Source organism: Nematolebias whitei, chromosome 3, assembly GCF_014905685.2.
Source record: "Nematolebias whitei isolate Nwh7 chromosome 3, NemWhi1, whole genome shotgun sequence".
In the NCBI taxonomy this organism is placed as follows: domain Eukaryota; kingdom Metazoa; phylum Chordata; class Actinopteri; order Cyprinodontiformes; family Rivulidae; genus Nematolebias; species Nematolebias whitei.
This window is the reverse complement of record NC_056500.1, coordinates 23,676,009-23,682,632: the sequence shown is the minus strand read 5'-3', so window position 1 is coordinate 23,682,632 and position 6,624 is coordinate 23,676,009.

The following is a 6,624-nucleotide window of genomic DNA, read 5'->3' as shown; positions in this document are numbered from 1 at the left end:
GTAACATGTCGATTGTTGATAAGTTGTCCACAGAACCCAACTTCAGAAGACTTGAATCAAGTTAGTAGATAAAAAAAACATAATAAATGATTTAAAAAATATATACCTGTAAACATGAATATTTGTCCTGACCATTTTATATCATTTGTATGTCAGCATCAAAGTTGTTCCCAAAATGTACCAGCCCAATGTTTGATGTGATCATTGTTACACTTGGTGGTTCATTTGCTCAGGCTCTGTACTTCCACAGACCTTTTCAGTTGCCAAAACAACATTCTAATTAACACATACTGGTATATGAATTAAAATACACCAGAAAATAAAACCTAAATACAGTATTTCTTCTACTGGTTTACTTGCACACATTTACCCAACACCTGAGACTAACACAAATGAAAAGACAATTATACTGTAGATGTCGCTTGATTAATTGCAAAAAGGTAGACTGAAATTTCCTGATGCATGCTCAATAATCCAGGGAGAAAAACCCAACAACGTTAAGTCAGGTTCTCTGGACCTAACTTAAGGTCCCAAGACATTAAGGACTTGATGAAGTCATTTGGATGAAAAAGAAACCGTCCAGAGGACCTGACTTTTTGTTGGATTTTCCTCCCTGGATTATTGAACCTGAATCAGGAGATTTTGAACCATTTTGGTCATGACTGCCTCAAACGAGTCGGCAGGGGTGAGTGCAGACTCCAGAAACCATCTGAGCACCATCGAACTGATTGAGAAGGTGCTATTTATAAGACTGAGTTTGTTGCAGCTCCTCAGACTGATGAAGCCTTTTGGATGAAAGACGAAACGTTTCAACAAAAAGAAACCGTCCAGAGGACCTGCCTTAACTTAGATATGGTAGACTGAAATTATTTTAGCTATGTTTCAAACTATATCGATGTGACGGTGGTGTGTTTGTGTAGATTTTCTGTCATGCAGAGCAAATCCTAAGAATTTTAAAACCGAGAGACCGGACCTCTGATGTCTAGTTGTCAGTTCCTACAACACTGATGCTCTTTAAAGGAAGGCTCAGAGCAGACTCTACCTGCTGAGGAGACTGAGGTCTTTTGGAGTACAAGGGGCGCTCCTGAAGACCTTGTTTGACTCAGGTGGCATCAGCCTTCTTCTGTGGTGTAGTCTGATGGAGTAGCAGCTTCTCTACAGCTGAGAGGAAGCAGGAAGGCCAGCTCTGATGCCTCCTGGATCTGGTGCAGGTGGTGGGAGACAGAAGAACTCGTTCAATAATGTCTCCCACCTCCTGCGTGAAGCAGTTACAGAACTGGAGAGCTCCTTCAGGGACAGACCGCTGCTTCTGAAGTGCACAAAGGAATATCGCAGGTCCTTCCAGCAGCTGATAAAACTTTAACAATCACCCATCAATAAGTGTTTACATCCCTGCTGTCACAGTTTTTCCATGTCTTAGTGTGTTGCTTATATGTACAAAAACACACATGCACATGTACAGTATTTACCTTTGTGTGAATCTGCCTTGTTTGATTTACCGGTCACTGCTGCTGGTACACCTGCATGTCACCAATGAGGGACAATAAAGGTTATCTTTTATTAGGTTCCATTTTATTTGACTCTATTGCTTTGCTTTAAACAACAAACGTATGTTAAAGAGGTATTAGAGAAATCTCTAGAATAAACTAGAATTGTTTATTGGGAACTGTGAACATCTAAAACTTTGTGACACCTGAGCTGTGAAATTTAAATTAAATTAAAATTGAGCTATAAATTTAAAGTGGAAGATGAAGCAGATGTTTATACAGATGTATTATTACTATTTTTTTTAACTTTCATTACATCTTAAAATACTTGTTTTAGGCTTAAAGACACAAGCTTAAAAGCTGTAACATCGCTTTTTTTCATGTGGTGTAGGAATGTTTGCTAACAATAGTCCACATCCTTTTTCTCAGGGTTTCCCCTAAATGAGATTAGTTACAGAAAAAAACATCAAGAGTAAGGAATGGCGTGCAAAACTATCAGAAACTGCAGACTAGACCACAATTAGCTCCTTTGTGAATACAAACGGACGAGCTCGTCACTCTCGTACTTGACCCTCGTCAGCAGACTTAAACTAAACACTGATTTCGGCTGCATTACTTGCTACCCGCTGACCTTATAAAAAGAAAAAAACAAAAGACATCTTCCTTCCAGTTTCCATTCCAATTCGGGCCGTTTCCTGTGAAACGATAACCTTCGCAAACAGGGAGGTCAAAGTAGGAAGAATTCTTCGGCTCTTAGACTCAGTCCTCTTCTTGGAAATCACCAGTTACAGTCAATACCCAGTTTTTTGTGAAATTACGTCCTACTTGTCTAATAGTGCCATTTATAATAGTTAACATTTATGTTTGTTTAAATAGAGTTTGAGTTACTTTGTTAGCCTATTAGGCTTCCGTAGTTTGAGACAGGAAGTTTGACATTATGGTGAAATGTGTAAGCTGAAATCTAAGACAGATGTAAAATAAATAATAGGAGCTACGGCAGAGCAACACAGTTGTTTCACCGTTGGCGTTGCAAATAAGCTGTCAATGCGTCAAAACAGTCTCCTCCTTAAGATTTAAGATTGATAAAAGATATTAATATGAAGGGCAGCACGGTGGTGCAGTTGGTAGAGCCGCTGCCTCTCAATGAACAGGTTACCCTGGTTCAAATCCCGGTCCGGGGTGGAGTTTGCATGTTCTCTCTGTGCATGCATGGGTTTTCTCCAGGTACTCCAGTTTCCTCCCATAGACCAAAAACATGCATCTTAGGCTGATTGGTAGGTGAGAGTGAGTGGTTGTTTGTCTCGTTTGTCTCTATGTGTCCCCGTGATGAGACCTGTCCAGAGTGTCCCACGCCTCTCGCACAGTGATTGCTGGACAGGGGCACTGACGGTGAACCCCGCGACACAAAATGGAAGAATTGGGTAAAAGATGGATAGATATTAATATGAAGGTAAGAGAAAGAAAAAGAAAACTTTGATCCTAAATTAAGTAAAACAACCCCTGCTCTGATGTGAATTATAGCGTAGAAGACATGAGGACGACTAGAACTGCAGGTATTAAGAGAAAAGAACATCTCAGCTTTCTGTGAAGATTAAATAACGTTATTTGGTCTGAAGAAGATGACTTTTTTATATAAAAGCATGGAGTGAGTTGTATCATAGACCAATTTGAACGGATACTTGTTAAGTATTCAATGTCCAGTTGCTAACCAACTGGACATTGTGGTGGTTGACAAGCAATAAAAGGCGGTGGTGACAGACGTAGCAATCTCAAGGGACGAGAAGCTCAAGATACATCAAGGGCTGAAAGAGGATCTAAAGATGTTGTGGAGCATCAAGGTGTCATCAGTCCCAGTGGTCATAGGAGCACCTGGTGCAGTGACCTCCAGACAGGAAGTGTGGCTCCAACACATGCCAGGAACAACCTCAGATATGTCCAGAAGAGAGCAATCCTATACAGCTAAGATACTGCACGGGGCCCTCGAGCTCCGAGGCCTCTGGTAGAGGATCCAAGTTTGAAGTGAAGTGGAACTGCCAGTCATGTTCAAGGTGTGAAACCCAATTGCAGACAGACACGGGGAGCTCAGGGATAAAAATAAAAAAATTAGTTTATTAAACAAGAAAAATAAAAGGCTGATGTGGCGGCAGAACTTACATGAAGATGTGGGAATATGGAGACACGGAGGAAACAGAGGGAACACACAATGCTCAAACAACCAGGGAACACCAGGATGCTGAACATAAAGGGACTAACAAGACATAATGATGACCACCATGGGGTGACTGGGATTAGGAACAGGTGAACCAGGAGCTGACAATGTGAAGGTAGAAACACTGAGGAAGGCAGGACACAAGTACAAGTACCAACAAAGTTCATTCAGGTCATCTGGATGGCTTCTTCTCTTTTGCTGAGACGTCCTTCATCGAAAGGACTTCATCAGTCTGATGGATTATTGAGCATGAACTTTGATGTTTTGAACCAATTTGGCTATGGCTGCCTCAGAGGAGTCGATGGGGGAGAGAGCAGGCCCCAGAAACCATCTTTTCACCAGCAAACTGGTTGGTCCACTTTGTGAGTGTGCTGCTTGTGTGACAGTTTCTTGTGGCTCCTCGGACTGATGTTTGGATGAAGGACGAAACGTCTCGGCAAAAAAGAAGAAACTGTCCAGATGACCTGACTGAACTTTGTTGGATTTTCTGGATTATTGAGCATGAACTTTGATGAAGAATCTAAAGGAATCACACAAAACAGAAGATTCTCACACCACCCAGAGGAGAACACATAAAAATTAGTATCTTCTAGTTCAGTTTATTGTCAGTCCAACTCATAATTTGCCTAACATGTAAATAAATCACAACTGTCATGATTCTGTTTTAGGTTGTTTGTACATATGTTATAGATAAAATGTCTTTCTCACTAGCAGCTCAGACTAATTTTGCTGTACAAATTCATCCACACACCTACTAGTCTAAACTTTTTCCAGTGGCTATAGTTCCACAATGCACTTTGTCAATTTATGGTCGGAAGACAGATGTGTAAGATTTGGTTACTACTTCCCAAACAAGAAGTCAGTCATTTCCTGCAGCTAGCAGCTCACACCTCAGGCTGCCACACCAAGAAGCAGCAACATGCTTTACTTCACTGCCTGAGATTTTATCAGCCAAACAATGGCTATGGGGTCAGGCAGATCAGACTCGACGTTAATTCCACATACCTGAATGCCGAATCACTTTCAGACATTGGAAATGCATTCTGTAATTTCCAAATCACTTTGGTCAAGAATCCTAATTAGAAATTGATACAATAGTATTATTTGTATGCGTTTTAGAACTGTAGCATGAGATTTATGGTGGCTAACGTAAAAAAACAAACAAACCCCCAGAAATTTTAAATGTACAATACTTGCTTAGAAAAGTGGAAGCAGACTTTTAAAGGCTTCTCCATGTCTGGCTTATGGTCAATTCTGTAGAAACACTGCAGAGGGTCTGAAACATCCCAGGGCCACAGCTTGCAGATGGGAGTTTTTTCTTCCTGCTCTTTTTTCACTTATAGTTTTACATAATTTTGTTTATTCAAGTTTTTAATTTAATCAAAAATAAAAATAAAAGAGGGAAGAGTAATAAAACAACTGGACTTTAGAGTCCTTTGTTTTGATTTTTGTGGTCTGCTATGTCCTGGATGAATGAGAATAAACTCCAAAAATCCATTTTATGTTTTTGATTTAAAGACTAATATTTGTAAAACTGTGGAACTTTTTACTAACAGAACCACGGTGAATCCATCCATTATCTTTACCCGCTTCTTCCTTTTCAGGTTACAGGGGTCACTTGTGTCCATGTTCAGCAGTCACTGTGTGAGAGGTGGAGGACACCCTGGACAGGTCTCCAGACCATCACAGGGACACATAGAGACAAATGAGACAAACAACCATTCACTCTCTTACTCACACCTAGAGACAATTTATTTATTGATTTAATTTATCCTTTATTTATGCATGTAGTTTGAGCCATGAGAACTCATTTTCAAAAGAGACCTGTTTAGGGAGCAGATGGGGAGTTAAGGGGCCCAGAGTGGGGCGAATGAGGGTAGGGGCAAATGTGGGTGCTTCACGGGCGTGAACCAGCGATCTTCCGATCTCAGGCCCACCTCTCTTACCTCTGCGCCACCACTCCCCCAATTTAGAGTTACCAATCAGGAAAGGGAAAGGAGGAAAGTTTGAGATTGTCATCACTGTATGTTCCCATACCATGGCGAAATTGGTTCTCTGCATTTAACCCATCACACGTGAGAGACACCCAGGTGGAGCAACATGTGGGAATGGAATGCTTGGAGTCGAACCGCAACTTTCTGGTACCCGGTTGGTTGCCCTACCTCTACCCCATCTCGGCCCCCTAATTGGTCTAACATATATGTATGCAATAATAGCATGTTCAAGGATTTAATGATTCAAGGTTCTTTATTTGTCATTCCATCACATGTGGTACATGTGGTGGAACGAAATTATACATACAGGGTCCCAGTTACATCCAACAAAAGTATTAAAATGCAAAAGAAAGATCTGTAATAAGATCTAGGATATGAACTAAGAAAAACGTTAACTAAAAATACGCTAAGCACTAGTAGCATAAAAATAATACGCTGAACAGCAGCATGAACATGAGTCTGTGTGAGCAGATGAGTATGAACACAACAACATGAAATAGATCAGCAGCAACATAATGTGATTTTTCACAGTGATTATCCTGGTTAGAGCTTCATGAGTCTAACAGCCTCAGGGTAGAAGCTGTTCCTCAGTCTAGTGGTTCTACACTTAATGCTCCTCAACCTCCTTCCTGAAGGGATTTATCTGTCTAAATAAAGGTTGAATGAAGGGAATGGGGCAAAATTGTGTGTTCTGGGTGAGTGGGGTCCTTCATAATGCAGGTGGCCCTCTTCCTGTATCTGGAGGTGTAAATGTCTGTGATGGTGGGGAGACTGACTCCAATAGACTTCTGTGCAGCCTTCACCACTCTCTGCAAAGCTTTTCTTTGTGCAGCCTCCATGCCACATGTTGATGCTGGAGCACAGGACTATAATAGGATAATAATAATAACAACAACAACAACAACAACAACAACAACAACAACAACAACAACAA